Source organism: Heterocephalus glaber, unplaced genomic scaffold (genome assembly GCF_053883595.1).
Source record: "Heterocephalus glaber isolate CG9 unplaced genomic scaffold, H.glaber_assembly_v1.0 deba00001606, whole genome shotgun sequence".
Lineage (NCBI taxonomy): Eukaryota > Metazoa > Chordata > Mammalia > Rodentia > Bathyergidae > Heterocephalus > Heterocephalus glaber.
Window position 1 is genome coordinate 39659984 of NW_028258377.1, and position 17217 is coordinate 39677200.

Here is a 17217-nt window from a genome sequence, read left to right on the forward strand (position 1 = left end):
AGAGCCAAGTCACAGAATGACAACCCGGGCACATTCGTAGAACAAGAAAGCAATCTGTGTTTTAGAGCATGCATTCCTGATGGAGATGATGTTGCCCCCAAAGTCACAAAAATTGCTTTTTTAGGGGGAGTGAAAAAAAATCACAAATACAGTTTGTGACCCTCCAAAACTCAAGCCTCTCTGACAGAATCTTATTCTTCAGTGGTAACTGGATGTGAGTGGCAATTAGGTAAAAAAGGTTTGGAAGTTTCTTTCGGAGGGGATGATAGTCAGAAAAAGGTTGTAAGACTGACCTGTGTGGTCTGTTTGGGGCTAATGGAGTGGATGTTAAAGTGATGAAGCTGGGTGTACTAGTAGGGTTATATCATTTCAGGGATTTTGGTGCCATCTTTTTTTTTTTTTTTTGGTACTGGGGATAGAACTCGGTTCTGCTTTTGAAGCAGGCAGTGGTAGCACTGAGCTAAATCCCGGCCCTGGCTCTATCTTGGAAGTAAAGGATAACCATTGGAAGGTTAAAGCCTGGAAATAGGGTTCATAGCTTAGTGGTAGAATGTTTTCCTAGCATGGATTCAGTTCCCAGCATCACTAAATAAAACCTCACAAATAAGATGCAGTTTCATGATGATTACTCTGTGAGCGTTTGAAGATGTATTTGGGGGTAGAAGGAAACATGCTAGAGGCGGAAAGCTTATGTAAGTACTTTAGGTAGATAGGAAGAACATAAAACATTTTGTCCTAACTGGTATATTTTCCATGTGCAAGCAAAACTATTAATGATTATATGGCGATATTAGGGAATCCAGAAGCTATAGTTTTGGTTAAAGAAGGAGATACAGTACTTCATGTGTGAGATAAGATTCTGGACACAGTGGTGGTAGCAGCAGATGGGATAGTGAGGTAAAGAGATAAATAGGCTCAGTATGGTCAGTTGATTGGAGAGTATCTCCTTCCACCAGACTTTGACAATAAAACACAGAAGTTAAGCCCACATATTCTTAAGTAGTCAGATGAATTTTTTTTGATGTTTATTAAACGTTTTATTTAAAGATTTTTAACATGAAAAAGAAGGTACACAAGTACACGTTACATTATGATGACCAAGGCAGTATTCTACATGACAAAAATGAAAACAAAACAAATTTACAAAGTAAATGTCCCGGCACTGAAGAAGATGCTTGAAATTCAGGCTTCATATGCATAAAATGATCTGACCACAGGCTTATGCAAAATAAATTATTTCCTAGAACACCAAAATGCCAACCATTCTGTCTGTAAACTGCCTTATTCCCGGTGAATGTTTTGAAAGACCTACTATGTAATATGAAAAGAACTAGCGTGACACCTAAAGATGGCCAAAAAAAAGAATATAGTTAAAAACATATTTGTAGTGCAGTTCTGCGTAAAATATGCAAGTCAATCTTACTACTTAAAAATCTATACTTTAAATTAAAAACAAAAGGGCCGGGGATTTAGCTCAGTGGTTCCGGCGCCTGCCTTGCAAGCTCAAGGTCCCGAGTTTGATCCCTGGTACCAAAAAAAAAATAAAGATTAAAAAAAAATAAACATATTTCTTGTATGTTACAATTCTCTATAATTTTATGCTGTGGATAATGCTTTTTGCTTTAAAACAAGTTCCAGATATTAAGAGAAATATATATGGCTCGCAAATGAATAAGCAAATGTCTATAAACATTTTCCTTTATGTTTTTATTACTTTCAAACTTGAAAATTGAAGAAAAGGTAATAAATCTAAAAGCTTTGGAAAAGTTACATTTCTCATGAAATGGGGTACCTCAGAAAAGATAAAAAGGTAATTTATTAAATGCCTACAAATTTTAAATCATTCTAAATTTAAAACTAGTGTACCTAAAATTAAATTTTGCTCAGATTGTATCATTATAACCTATTTAGAAAATGATGGTTACTTTTCAAGTCCTTTGCATAAAAATAGGACTAGCACAGGAATGCTATAGATCTGGTAACTCTTTAAATAATAAATTACTGACCAGTAATTTCGATAAAAATATTTTGAAGAACTTTGCCCCTGAAATGAATTCTACTATGTATTTCATGTGTTATCCTACTGAATAAAAAAACTTAATGAAGGAGATAGAACTATAATATATATGTGTTTTCTGCAGATTAATTTAAAAGTGTTATAATTTTTTGGATTCCCTGAAGACTACATAAACTGGGGTCCAAAAGGTATAGGTAATATGGTTTGAGATCAACAGGCATAGGTAAGACATTCTACTTAAAAGACAAATTATTTTCCTGTATAGTACGTAACTGGAAAAAGTATTATACTTTCTGTCTCCACTCAACAAATGGAATGTTTTCATTTATCAACAAAAACATTCAATAGTCCCTATTATAGACTGTAAGAATCAAGTATTAATTTAAATATAAGTACAAAAAATAAATTAAAATTAGCTTCTAGACAGTTATGAAATAGTTCTTTGAATCCAGGCTGGTAACCAGTTTTTGCAAATATTAAATAGTAATAAGCAGAATGCACAGTTGACAAATGAGGATCAGACCCACTCTTCTTCATACATTGAAAGACGATTGATATACTCAAAACCTGCAAACTCGTGTCCTTCCATTTTGCTCACGATGTCATTATCATCTGGGGTGAGCTGGATAGGCTCCTCAGTAAACTGAGAATCAAAGTTGTCCAACCCGAATCCCTCAGACATATTTGGTTTGAAGGGAGGCACTACTTGCTTTCGCTCCATCACGTCCCAGTCGACATTTTGAAAGAACGGATGCTCCTGAACATCAGCAAAGCCCCTCTGAGGGTGGCAACCCAATCGTTCCTTTGGGTCCCTGCTCAGAAAACTCTTCAGGACACTTGCAGCTTCTACAGACAGACACCGAGGTATGCGAATTTCTCTTTCCAAAATGACTTGATAGAGATTATTGTTTGAGTTTTGGTCAGGGTTATCAGAGCTCTCATCAAGATGAAGAGGAGACTCTGCAGTCAACATCTCATACATCAGTACTCCGAGAGTCCACCAGTCCACACTGAAACCATAATCTTCCCCCCTTACAATTTCTGGAGCCAGGTAATTAGGAGTGCCACAGAAAGTGCTGGTCACATCTCCGGGCTGTAAGCCTTCCTTACATAGGCAATAGTCGGTGAGTCTCACGTGCCCTTCTGAGTCCAGTAGAATATTGTCCAATTTCAAATTTCTATACAGTATCCCTCGCTGATGAAGAGAGTTGAAGGCTAAACTGATTTCTGCAGAGTAAAACCTGGCATGTTCTTCAGGAAGGATTCTTTGTTGCTGCAGATGAAACATCAGATCTCCACCATTTACATAGTCTAGAACAAAGAACAGTCTGCTTTCTGTCTGGAAGCAAGAATGCAGTCCTACAAGAAAAGGATGATTAGTGGCCTGCTGTAAAACGTGCTTTTCTGTCTGTACCCGATCAGTGTTGACAGGCTCTTTTTTCATCGCTTTCATTGCATACACACGACCTGATTTTTTCAGTTGGACTAACAGTACTTTCCCATAACTCCCTCTGCCTATCACACGAAGCAAATCGAAGTCCTGAAGACCTAAACTAGGTGAAGCTTTGCCACTTTCCCTGTTGTTCCCTGCCTCATCCTCTTCATCAACTTGTTCTAAAGCCTCATGAGTTGCAAGGTTCTGTGGGGTCGCTGTCTGTGCAGGGTCTGAAGCCATGGATGATGGCTCGACTGGCATCAGGGCGTCTGATGGTAAAGAATGCTGCCCACATTCAACTGTGACGAGTGTGTGGCACTTCTTGTGAACCGAGATTTTACAGTTGGTGCCCTTATATACCTGGCGGCCAAGTCCCCCTACACGGTCTGTGCAGACAGCACAGTGAGCCCACCTGCTGAAGCGTTTGGCTTGAAAAGTGTGGCCATTAGCACAATACAGCTTTCTCCAGCGGCCTGCAGCTCTGTGGTGGATGGATTTCTCTTCTCCGGGACAAGGCATTTTAGGATGTTCTGGTATACAAGGCGGTACGTGAACTAAGAGTTCATTTTGAGAACATGAGTTTTTTAGTCCAGAAAGCCTAAAGGCCTCTTCTAACTCCACCTGAGGTGACACAGTGTATGAGTCTCCTTCCTCATCTACCCAGTCTGTGGTGAAAAGCTGTTTATTGTCCAAACACCACATATCTCGATCTTTATCACGAAGGCCCCCAAGGGAGATGGAATTCTCAAAAGATGTTGTCAAGATGCCTCTTCCCAAAATCAGGGCCGATCGGGTAGAGGCGTGGGTCATGGAGGTGCCCAGGAAGAAGGGACCATAGACGGGTTGGCTGCCCAGGAAAACAGGCAGGAAGGGCTCAGAGAATGAGTGCGGCCTGACTTCCTGCAGGGACCACACTGGCCTGAACTCTGCAAGGCTCTCTGTGAAGTTGTTTCTGATAGTGGCAGCCAGGCCTGGCTGGATGTACACTGGGCTTCTCAGTGCCTCTCGGGGCTGCTGGCTGTGACTTCAGTCTCCCCCACTGGACTTTGACTCTCTAGGTTTTTTGTGCCCGGGTCTGGGGAGACCTGCCCAGAGCTACGGGGTGTTTCTGGGCCTGGTGATAGTTCCCATGGGCTCTTTCCAGTTTCTGTGCCTTTGGTATTTGGGCTTAGAGACTTCACAGAGTACCTTGATTTTGACAGGTCCCTGGTGGTCACTCCCCTGGAGACCGTCCCTGGGGTGTCTGTGACAGTCGTGTGGCTGCTGCAGTGTGGCCTGCGGCCCCTGGATGGAGTCAGCCGTCTTCTCAGTCTTTCACAGATACTTTCTCTGCCTGGGGTCCTGAGGCTGTGGCCTCGCGAAGTGGAGAAGCAGCTCAGCAGGTTCGCTGTGGACCGTCTCCGGCCAAGTGAGCTTGGGAGACGGTTGGTACTAGATTGTGATGCCCATTGGAAGGGTTCCAAGTTCTGTTTGAAGATGTTGCCAAGGAAGCGAGGTCATGTCTTGGGGTTCCACAACCGAAGTTCCCCCTTTGATGTGAAAATCCTGTGGCCCATCTTTTTCTTCGTACTAAATAAATCAGGGCCTATTTATTTATTTATTTATTTATTTTTAGAAAAAGAATGGGGCTGATCACCACAAGGTCAGTTAGCCTTAGATTAGAAGTTTGAGACTTTCAGGGCCATCTCCGACCTCCTCACAGAGATTTTATAATTACACAAGGTGGACACTTACGTGCAAAATAACAATTCATATTCTTAGGGTAAATGATGTCATGAAAACAGCCTTTGGCGCTGTAGAAGGGTGTGAACACAGGAAGTGCACAGCTGCCTCCCTGCAGCCGCTGACATAAGACTGCAGCCTCTCCTGCTTCCGAAGTTCTGGGTGATGTCGAGGCCTTCGGACTTAGTCTCACTCTTAGTGAAATCAATTCCGAGTCCATCTGCCAGGAGTGCTAGTGATGTGACCCAGATAAGGGCAGCCAGCCACGGGACTCAAGCCTCTTTCATTCTCCTTGTTTCTTTATTTTATGTTCTCCAAGTATGTTTTGATTCTTGATTCTTTTGCTCGTCTGTTTTTCATTACTATAAAAAATATCTGAGATAAATCAACTCCTAAAGACAAAAGGGTTGTTCTGACTTCCAATTTTGGAGGTTCCAGTCCCGGATGGATTCACCCATTGCTTTGAGCCCGTGGGTTCAGAGTGCCCCATGGTGGAAGTGCGTACTTCCTTCATGGCAAGTGAGTGAAGAACCAGGTCCCACAGTCCCTTCCAGTGCCTGTCCCCAGTGATCCCAAGACTGTCCAGAGGCCTGCCCCTTAAAGTGTCCACCTGGGGACTTGACCTTTAACATGCAGGGCTTTGGAGGACATTCAGGATCCAAACTAGCGCAGTCCTTACCGTCATGGCTCCTCACTCTTTGTTTTTTTTTTTTTCCTTTGGGACGTTCATCTGCCCTCGTGATATCAATTACTATTTCTGTGCTGATTCCAAATCAGTCTAAGTTTGTTTCTTCCTCACAGTATCCTCATGTAGGGGGAGGAATTCATTCAAGTTCACCCAGGGTAGTATCATATTCAGTACCACAGTGTCATACTGAAAGTCCAGACCAGGAAAACTGGGAAGCTCGGTCACCACACCTGTGACACAGGTGCTGTTGGCCAAGGCAAGTTCATTATGAAAAGGATGTAGCTTGGCTGACAGGACTTCACTTGCATAGGCTTTTTTAAAAGACTCTGAGAACAATTCTAATAATGTCTTCACATGGTTTATATGATTTAAGAAAACGTCACAGGTAAAATAATTTAAGCACAATGACTTCTTAGAGTTCCTCTTGCCTTGGGTGGTGTTGGAGTGGCTCTAAACACATTTTTGCTGGATCTGTGCCCTATTTCCAGCTGTGATATTGGATATTGTCCAACATGCTTCCTTTTTGATAGATTCTTTAGCGCTACTCAGCAAATGCAATAAACTCTGAAGAGCCGAGCAATTCAAAATTACCTGTGTCTGAATATCATCCCCTATGACAATGTTTCCCACAGCCCACAAAGCGGGGGAAACCACTTTGTAATCATTATGCATCAGTAGTTCCACAAGTCTCCTACATACTCCTGCATCAATGACTGCTTGAATTTTATCATTGGGTCCATCTGATAGATAGGAGAGGGCCCAGCAGGCATCAGCCAATACATCAGTGTCGTTGACAAAAAGCAACCAGGAAAGCACATTCAGACAAGGGGAAACCTTTGCAAATTCTAGAGGTGCACTTTTCCCTCTACAGAGATTAGACAAAGCCCATAGTGCATTCCGGGTCATGGTCAGGCGGTTTTGTTTTGAAAATAACTGCAAAAGAGGAGGAAGGATATTGCAGTCTAGGACACAGTCCCTGCACATGGTACTATCTCCAGCAATGTTGACCAGAGTCCAGACTGCCTGTTGCTGGACATCTTCAAACTCTAAGCTGAGCAATTCTATGAAGATGGGCAGTGCTCCTGCCTGAATCACAATCCGGGTCTGAAGAGAATTTCCTGAAGCAATATTTGTCAGTACCCAAGCTGATTCAAACTGCAGTGTACAATTCTCTTTTCGTTTGAGGAATTCCACAAACCTGGCCACAACTCCTGGTGTGCTGATAACTTCATCAACAGGAGGGTTAGGTTCTTTTGAAAGCAGTTTTCTGAATTTCTGTGTTGCAGAAGGTTGTTGCTCTGGGCTATTAGAAAATATCATCTCAGTCATGTCAGAAGTAATAACACCACCTGGTGCCATCTCCGTGTTATTGATCTGGGCCCCATGAAAGCCACCATCTGACATGACTTCTTCTTCTGTTTCTTCTTCTGCTGTAGCAACATTTCTTCGCTTGAATAACTGCTCCTCTCTTTTCTGCTTTCGTAGCTGTAATCCTTCTTCCTCCCTCCTTCTACGCATCTCATCCGGATTTAGAGATTTGTTCTTGTAACTTTTCAGGCGAAAGTTCCCTTTTCCTGGGCTGGTCATGATTTCTTCTATGGTTTCGGTAACCCAGGATCAGCCAAGGTCCAAACGTATTAAATAGAAAATTCTAAGTCATGACCTCTTGCAGGCTGGACTTCACAGAGTTTCCATTAAATCAAGTGTTATCTGAAGACAGCTCGAGGCAACCGATCCTGGTGCCACTGCTAGGGTGAGGTGCTCGCTCGCTCGCTCGCCGGCCCACCGTACCTCTCCCACTCACAACCTCTCAGACCTGGTCCGCTCCTCGGCGTTGCTCACCAGGCCTCTCGGTCAGATGAATTTTTACTTATATATAACTGCGTAGATCACGACGTAGGATATACACAGAGTATTGCCATGACACAGAATATTACCAGTACTTCAGAAAATTCCCTTTTCCCCGTTCTGGTCAGTACCCTTTCCCAAAGGAAGGTACTTTTCTGCTTCTGTCATCACAGATCTGTTCTTCCTGCTTTTGAACTTATTTGAGTGGAATTGTATATTTCTGGCAACCAAGAGGCCTATGAAACTACTTTGGTTCTTTGTATTTTGCTTCTCAACTACTTTCAACCTTCTCTCTTGGAGCTTTCTTTAGTGTTAATTTGCTTATCCTTTATGTCCTGGCTCACTCTTTAGCCTACCCTTTTGTTATGTCTTCTTCACTTTGTCCATAGCTACTGTTGAAATAACTGCCTCCACCCAGATAGTGCAGTTGTCCAAGATGCATGGGAGTAGCACCCACGCAGAATCTCTGTCTTTTGATTACTGGGAATAGGCTTGGATTGGGTGCAAGGACAAAGCAGGTTTTAGATGATTTCTAGGTTTCTGGTCAGAGTAATTGTACAGATAACAGTATATTATTAAGAGCCAGAGTGTGGAGGTACTCTGTTTTGGAATGGATTTGAGACCCCTTACAAGGAATATAGATAGAAATATTTAGTAAACATTCGGAACTTCAGGTCAAACCAGTCTACAGGTCTGAATTACTCTGAGAGTCTGCAACATATGGATCATGGTTGGAATTCCTAGGGTATGAGAATAAGAAAGGGTCAAGCACAAACCTTTTGTGTGCTCTAATATTAAAAGGATGGGGGAATGAAAAGAAATTGTTACAGGAGTAGGAAGAGAGAACAGAAGAATATTGTTAAAGGAAGACATTTTCAGAAAGAAATTATGAATCAGAAATGTCTAATTGTATGGAGAGTTAAAGAAAAGTGAGGACTGATAAACTCTTTGTATTGCTTCTGGGAGAATGATTTCAGTGGACTGACCAGTTAAGAAAAAACCTGAAGCTCATACCTGTAGTCTCAGCACTCTGGGAAGCTGAGGCAAGAAGATCCAAAGTTTGAGCCCAGTATGGGCAACTGAGTTTAGTGAGATCCTGCTTCAGCAAGGGGCTTGGGTCATAGGTCAGTGTGAAGGCCCTGCATTCAATCCCTGTTCCTGCCAAAATACAAAACAAACAAACTTGACTGCAGTGGATTTAAGAGAGAATAAGATACAAGAAAGTAAAGGCAGCAAAATGTATTGTGTGAGTTTGCCCGTAGTGGGAAGAGGAAGGATATACGATCCCCCGTAATCCTTTGCAGGGTACTCTAGCCTTACCATCCTCCACCTTCACACACAGATATTTTATGTCTCACATTAACATCAGTTTGCTCAGTGACAGATTGCCTACAGGACAGTGGTCCCATAAGATTATATTGTCTACTAGCTACCTTTAAATATACTGTACTCCATTGTTTGCACTGTGACAAAAATCCCTAATGATACATTTGTCGAAACATGCCTCTATTGTTATGTGACACACTACTGTATTTGTAAAAACTCTTTTAACACTGTTTCTGAATCCTAGGGTATGCGTATTTCTCCCCTTGAATTATGCCCATGCTTACCTTTAATCCCCGTGCCTAGCTTCACTTCTTAAATTAGAACCTTGTGGAATGGAGCATAGACTTTGGTATTTGTAGAAAGCGCCGCCAGTGATCCTGGTATACACACGTGTGGGAAGCATTGTCCATTGTGCCACATTATTTCTTGCTTCTGTGCTTTGCATAGGATGGAAACTATATGGTATGTTGTTATCAGGACTGAATTTTTTATTCAGACAAGCCAATTCCAGATGCAGGGTCCAGTGCTGAAAATGAGTGATTGTAGGCGAGTCGCTTAATACCTCTAAAGGCTAAATATCTTTTCAGGATTTTTGTATAGCCTAAATGAAATAATGTATTTGAAGTATTTAACAGTGTGCCTTCAGAATGACAGTAAATGATAGTTGTATATATTAGCTTGCTTTTTCCTCTATCTGGAAAGCCAGGCTCTAGCTTCACGAATTTAGACTCCTTGCTGAAAACTCATTTCTATGCTCTTCTGCATAACTGTGCATTCTTCTTCACTTTTCCACTCTTCTGTGTTCCCACACACCTTCTGCCATAGTGTTTACTGTACTGCGTTATAATTGCTGTTCTGTTTTTCTCTTTGGCTGTAAGCTCCTTGAGGACAGTGCCTGAATCCTTAGCTTCCATTGTCTGTCATGTAGTATTTGTAGAGTAAATGACTGTAAAAAGAAAAGCAGCTGGGGATTTAGCTCCCTGCCCCTCCTGCCTCACAAGCACAAGGTCCTGAGTTCAGTCCCTGGTACCAAAAATAAAATAAAATAAAAAAATAAAATAGAAAAATAAAAGCAATGTGGAAAATGCTGCTTGCTCCTTTACTATTCTACTAGTGATTTCTATTGGTCTAATCATTGATATGTGGGATCATAAGACTGATGAAATTTGCCAAAAACTGCACAATTTGCAGTTTTTTCCTACTAAAAGTAGTAAATTACAATTACCATAAATAAACTGTTTTACCTGGCAGATTTTCTTTTTTTGGTACTGGGAATCAAACTCAGGCCCTTGTGCTTGCAAAGTAGGCTTGGTGCTGCTGAGCTAAATTAAATCCGTGGCCCTACCTGTCATTTCTCGAGAGACAATTTAGATGGAGCAAAATTAATTCTATCTTAGAGCAGAAACTTCTTTTCTGTATGGTTTCAAAACAACTTACAGGAAGAGCTGGAGGTGTAGCCCGGTGGTACGGTGCTTGTTTAGCATGAACAAGGCCCCAGGTTCAATCCCCAGTACCACAACAACAAACAAACCTTGCAGGAAACATCACAGATAAGTACTAGTTTTTTAATTTTTTTATGTTTCATCACCAGATCATTTAAGACAGAAAGTTCATACTCAGATAGATGTTAATGTAATAGCCTACTCAAAATCACAAAGGTTTTTTGGGGGGTTTTTTTGGGTTTTTTGGGTTTTTTGGGTTTTTTGGTTCTGGAGACTGAACTCGGGTCCTCAGCTTGCAAGGCAGGCGGTGGAACCACTGAGCTAAATCCCTGACCCACAAAGGTTTTTTTTAATAGCTTATTTTTGTTGCCACAAGTTAGAGGGAGCTAGGACTGAAAAAATGTAAAATTTAGTAATCTTATAATCATTTATTAATCTGTTTGAGAATTTAGAATATGGTCTTTAACTGTACCCCTTGTAGAGGTTTTTTCTGAATTGTCAAAAGAGCACCATTGTACTTGGAGTCATTTTTGAATGAGTCACTGCACATCCCTGAGGGCAGCAGAACAAAGATTCTGTTGTATATATCCACAGCAGATGTACATTCACAGGGTTCCTTGGACAGAAAAAGAACTTATTTATGCTTCTGGGGCCCTTTGAGCTTGTTTTGTAAACCCGGCTAGAGAGAAAGGTGATGTTACCTCTGGTTAGGGGCCTTTATTAGAGAACGTATTTTCAGGCCTCATGTTTTACATGTATTGGAGTTTGGAGAGAGGAGAAAGACATTAAAATTCAGCCTAATTAAGTACTGTCATAATTACAAATAGGTGTTCAGGAGTTTATAGCAGTGCTTTGGTGGGAGAAGAGTAATGAGTAGGCAGGTGCTATTCATGTTGTTTCAGAAAAGGGAACTGTAATTTGAATTTAGGATGTCTAAAAATTCAGGTGAAGAAGAGAAGGTGTATTTCCTGAAAGGGGAGCATTATGTGCAGAGGCCATAACATGAGCACAGTATGTACATGCAAGTTGCCTGGGCAGCTAGAACATTGCAAGATCAAGATTGTGAAGGACCATTTCCTTGTTGAGTCTGACTTTATCTTTCAGAAAGATTACCATGGAAGTAGTGTGAAGAATGAATTACAGGGGTCCAAACTAGAGGCCAAACAGCTATATTCAGTTACTCAGTGACAATCAGTAACTGGCTGCATTTGGGATGGTGAACAGATACTCAGAAAGTAAAATTGACAGATTTTTGGCCAGGAGCATTGAAGTCAGCACTGTCATCTAAACAGGGAACCAGTAATGGATTTTGCTTTGGATGTATTGTACTTTGATGTTAATAGGTCAGCGAGGTCTGAGTGGTCAGTGTCTAGTAGAACCTATCGTGTATAAATTTACTAGAGAACTCGACTGAAAACACACATACACAGATAATACTATAGTAATACAGTACTAATACATAGTAATACAAGAGTAGTAACACACCCACAGACAGTATTCTTCATGGTGGAGCCTGTGGTGAAGAAGGATAGATATGCATACACGCACACACAGACACACACACACATGGTAGAAGCTATGGATGTGGACAGTATTCCTCATAGTACAGCCTCCAGTGAAGAAGGATAGATGTCACATTTCTGGGTATATAAACTTCATAAATATTTCAGGAAGTAAGGAAAGAACTGAGCATTTTTGTTTGTTTGGTAGGGTTTTTTTTTTGGCCTTGTTTTGTATTTTCCAGTACTGGGACTTGAACTCAGGACCTTGTGCTTGCCAGGCAGGTGCAGCGCCACTGAGCTACATCCCCGGACCTAAGGAAGGAACTAGGAAGCCTGTAAAGGACACTTAGAAATAGCCAGAGCAGAAGGGTAGTAATAGCAAAAAGAACAGCTAAGACTGATGGTGCTAACTGGATGCTCGTCACTGTTAAAAAAAAGTTGACATGCAGATTATATAATCTTTCAAAAAGCCCTGTGCAAGAAAAGTATTATCCACATTTTATATATTGGGAAGTGGAATCACAGATTAATTTGCCTAAGGTCACACAGCTACAGTAGGAAGCAATGGAATCAGGATTCAAAACTAGTCTAACTTATTTCATAGGCTGCTTATAACCATTGTTAAACCAAATTATAGAAGGGATGGGACTTTTAGCATGGAGTGAATGAGTGATGAATGTGTTAGCAGTCAAATGTTACATAGAGATTGTGAAGAGAGATAAGAGTTGAAAAGTGTGTGTAGATTTTAGAATAAGTGTTGGCTGACTTCACAGTGGGTAATCACAATGGAAAGCGACTTGAGATCACTCTACATTTAGAAATAATGGAATGGTTGACCTTTTGATACACTGTAATTTTAGTAGTTAATCATTGGAGTCCTGAGGGTTAAGCATAATCAGTTGGAACTTTTGTTCCTAAAAATTAGAATTCTGGGGTATACTTTTTTTAATGTTGAAGTTTTAATTAGTAAAATTTAACCTTAAGTACATTAAACAGTATGTATTAATTTACAAATGTTCATATTTACCATGAGAAATGTATACTTAATCTGTAGAAGGACAGTACTAGATTCTAATACATTGATGGCAAGTGGTTGCCTTTCTAGAGAATATTGCTGGGGGCAATTTGTGATGCACAAAAATCAGTATATGAGGTTGATTGGGATACATGGGAAAAGGTAACTAAAGAACAGACCTTTAAATGAAGATTTGAAATTTAAATAAAGCTAAAAATACCAAGTGAAGGAACAAGCAAGAGATACATGTTCCCCAGCTCTCATCTTTGTATTTGAAAATTTTTAATTACTGAAACATGGAAACAATAGTATCCTTTATTATATGTTTACTGTATACACTTTATCCAGGCTAATATTGTGTCAGATTTACTCTATCTCCTCTCTCATACATACTCTATTTTGTTTAATCACTTGAAAGTAAGTACAAACCTAACGACCCTTCACCTCTCTTCAGTTATCTCTAAGATGTCTCTTGTTTTATTTCCAGTCCAGAACCCAATCAAGGTACCTTACGTTCAGTTGTTATAGTTCCCTGTAATCTAGAGAGAGTATGGTGCCTTTTTTTCCCCTTTCATGAACATCACAGTTTTGAAGAGTCTGACCAACTGTTTTACAGAATATATCATAATCTGGATTCATGTGGTTGTTTTCTCATTATTATATTCAGGTTAAATAATTTTTTGAGAAATTACATGGGTGATGTCATTTACTTCTTGTTTTGGACTCATATCATTAGTTATTAGGGATTCTAAATTTGATCATTTACATCTTTTGGTTGTAAAGGGTAAAGGTACCATGCTATAATTTACAGATGATCTTCAGGGTTGTACTTGGAGGCTATGTGATTGTCTTATTCAATAATATTTCACCTCATGGTTTTAGCATTTATTAATGATCCTTGCCTAAATTAACTATTACTTTCCTATTACAAAGTGATAACTTTGTGATTCTGTATTCCTTCTACATTTAAATTTTGTTTTTTATTTGTGGAGCTGGAGATTAAACCCAAGAAATGCTGAGGTACATCCCCAGCCTGTTCAAATTTCAGATAGGTTCTCCCTAAGTTACTCTGGGTGGCCTTGAATTTAGAATGTTCCTCCCTCAGTCATCTGATTGTGTGCTACCCCAAACCTCTAATTTATCTGTTTTCTGTAAAAAAAAAAAAAAAAAAAAAAAAGCAAACCCAACTTTCTCTATCATACTGTCTGTTCTTTGTTTAGAAAATAACTATGAATTCAAGGATTAGTTTTTATATTTAAAAGAGTTGTTATTCTTTTTGTTTTTGTTTGAGACAGGGTCTCGCTGTGTAGTTCAGGCTGCCCTTGAAATCAACTTGTAGCCTAGGCTGGCCTCTTTTTAGTATATGTGCCACCGAAACAAGCACCCCAGGCTGGCCTTGAACATACAGTGACCTGCCTGCCTCCGCCTCCCAAGTGAGGCAGTGTGGGATTGCAAGTGTATGCCCCTACTCCCAGCTTTGATTGTTAAATTGCCCCACCTTTAGCTAGTGGAAGCCCTTGCAAAGTCTTTTCCTAGGTTCTTTCACCATGACGCCACTAATCTTAAATACTTTCTTGTTTTTTGGCATAAAATGATGTTCCAGATTTATGATTTTCTTGCCTTACTACTGAAAGCCATTTAGTCAAGGAACCTTGGTTCCATTTTTTCCCCCAGTACTGGAGATTGAACCTTTGTGCTGAGCTGCATCCCCAGTGCTTTTTTTTTCTTGGAGACAGGGTTGCACTGTGTTGCCCAGGCTGTGTACAAACTTGTGATCTTCCTCTCCTGCCTCAGCCTTCCAGTGTGCTACTATTATAGGCTGGTTCCTTTTAATGGAAAATGAATTTAGAAACAAAGGTTTTGGCTTCAAGTATGATGTTTTATAGTTCTGTGCTGCCAGTTTTTTGAGTATGTGGATATACTTTGATGAGAAAACCAGTGGGATGAAATTCTGTGTTTAATAATGTGGTTATCTTTACTTGGGGATAGTTTAACCCATTTATGCTGTAGGTTGCAATTTTTTAATTTTTTGTACAAAATTCATACTACCTAGAAAAGTTAAAGGAACAAGAATTTAAAGAGAAAAACGTTTATTATGTTCCACTGTTTGTAGCATTACAAAAATGGAACACTGTGCATATCTGGGCTACATTTTAAAATAGCTTGACTAGTCTGTGGAATGTAAATTAATCTTTAGTTGATAATTTTATGGTATAAATGGGCAATACTGTGTGAGAGTCCCTGTGCTAGATATTTTACAGCCTTTTTAAAATTTGTTGTCCAAAAATACTTTATCCTTCCCATTGCACAGTTAACATTTTTGTGGGTTTTTTTATTTACTTACATTGGTACATAAAAATTGCATACATTGTGGGATCATACCTGTAATGGCCATATGTTGGTCACAGTGGAGTCCAAATTTAAAAAATATTTTTAAGTGACTATGTAAACAGTGTACTTATTTATGGGGTACCATATGATGCTTCAATACATGTATACATTATGTAATGTTCAAACCAGGGTAATCAGTGTTCTTAAATATTTGTCATTTCTTTATAGTGAAAACATTCAAAATCCTTTCTTATAGGTTAAAAATATATATGTAATACATCATTACAGTCACAGTACTGTGCAGTAGCACACCAAAACATCCTACTCTTATTTAACTATAACTTACTACCCATTAATTCCCATTCCCTGTCCTCTTCCCTTGTCCCATCCTTCTCGTCTGCCCATTCTCCTCTGGTCTGGTAACCACCATTCTGCTCTCATCTTCCATAAGAGCAGCCTTTTTAGAATCTATATGTATGAGTGGGCTAGGATTTAGCTTAGTGGCATTGTGCATGCGTGGCTAGTACAAGGTCCTGAGTTAGGGGTTTTTTTGTATTTATTGGCTGTTTGTATTTCTTTATCTAAGAAGTGTCTTATTCATTTCAGATGCTTATTTTTTAACTTTTTTTTTTTTGGTACCGGGGATGGAACGCGGGTCCTTGCGCTTGCAAGGCAGGCGATGGAACCACTGGGCTAAATCCCTGGCAAGATGCTTATTTTTTAATTGGGTCTTTAAATTTGAGGGGGTCTGATTTTTAAAATTCTTTATATATTCAAGATGTTAGTCCTTTGAGGAGTAGCTGGTCTAATTTTTTCCCCCATTTTGTGGATTATCTCTTCACTCTCTTGCTGCACAAATGCTTTTTTTTTTTTTTTTTTTTGGTACCGGGGATCGAACTCGGGTCCTTGCACTTGGGCAGCAGGCAGCGATACCACTGAGCTAAATCCTCGGCCCACACAAATGCTTTTTAATTTGATGTGATCCCAGCTGATTCTTCATAGTATTTTCTGTGCGACTGGGGCTTCGTTCATACAGTAAAGTCTTTCCCTACACCTGTGTCTTCAAGGGTTTTACCTGTTCTATCTTCTAGCAGATTAAATATTTTCTCTTTTTGGTCCTGGGGATTGAACTCAGGACCTTGCACTTGTGAGGCAAGCATGATGCCACTGAGCTAAATCCCCAGCTAATATTTTTTCTTTTTTACTTTAGATCTTTGATTCATTTTGATTTTAGTTTGGTGCACAGTGAGAGATAGGGGTCTAGGTTCAATCTTCAGCATGTGGAAAGCCAGGTTTCCCAGAATCATTTATTAAAGAGGCTATCTTTCTTCCAGTGAAGGTATTTGTCAGAAATAAAGTAGCTGAGTGGTTGGAGTTGTTTCTGGGTCTTCTGTTCTTTTCCATTGATCCTTGGGTCTGTTTCTTTGCCACTACCATGCTGTTTTTATCATGGAAGCTTTGTAGTATAACTTCAGATCAGGGATTGTGATGCCCTCTGCCTTGCCCTTGTTGCCCAGAGTTGCTTTTGCTATTCTAGGTCTCTTCTGGTTCCATATGAATTTTAGGATTGTTTCTCTGGTTCTGTGAGGTATGCTATTGGTATTTTTATTGGAATTCCATTAAATCTGTGTAACAGTTTTGAAAGTACGGCCATTCCCACTATATTAGCTCTGCCTCTCCAGGAAAAGGGATGTCTTTCTGTTTTCTGATCAATCTCTTCTTTTCAGAGTACTGAAATTTTCAATGTAAAGGTCTTTCACTTGCTTTGTTAGATTGATTCCTAAGTGTTTCATTTTTTTTTGATGTTGTTAACGCAAGATATCTTTCCATTTTTTGTGTCTTCTTCAGTTCCTTTCCTCAGAGTTTTACAGTACAGATCTTTAACTTTGGT

At 39.9% G+C, this 17217-nt stretch overlaps 1 protein-coding gene and 2 pseudogenes across 15 annotated transcripts in view; 1 reads left to right on the forward strand and 2 right to left on the reverse strand.

Moving 5' to 3' along the window:
* The window catches only part of Rapgef6 (Rap guanine nucleotide exchange factor 6), a 204555-nt gene that overhangs the window by 15513 nt on the left and 171825 nt on the right, over positions 1–17217 (forward strand). The window lies entirely within an intron of this gene.
* LOC147823018 (protein kinase C iota type pseudogene) lies at positions 1763–4881 on the reverse strand (annotated as a pseudogene).
* Positions 5899–10062, reverse strand: LOC147823019 (importin subunit alpha-5 pseudogene; annotated as a pseudogene). The gene has a single exon (XR_015444669.1). The product of XR_015444669.1 is annotated as an importin subunit alpha-5 pseudogene (transcript).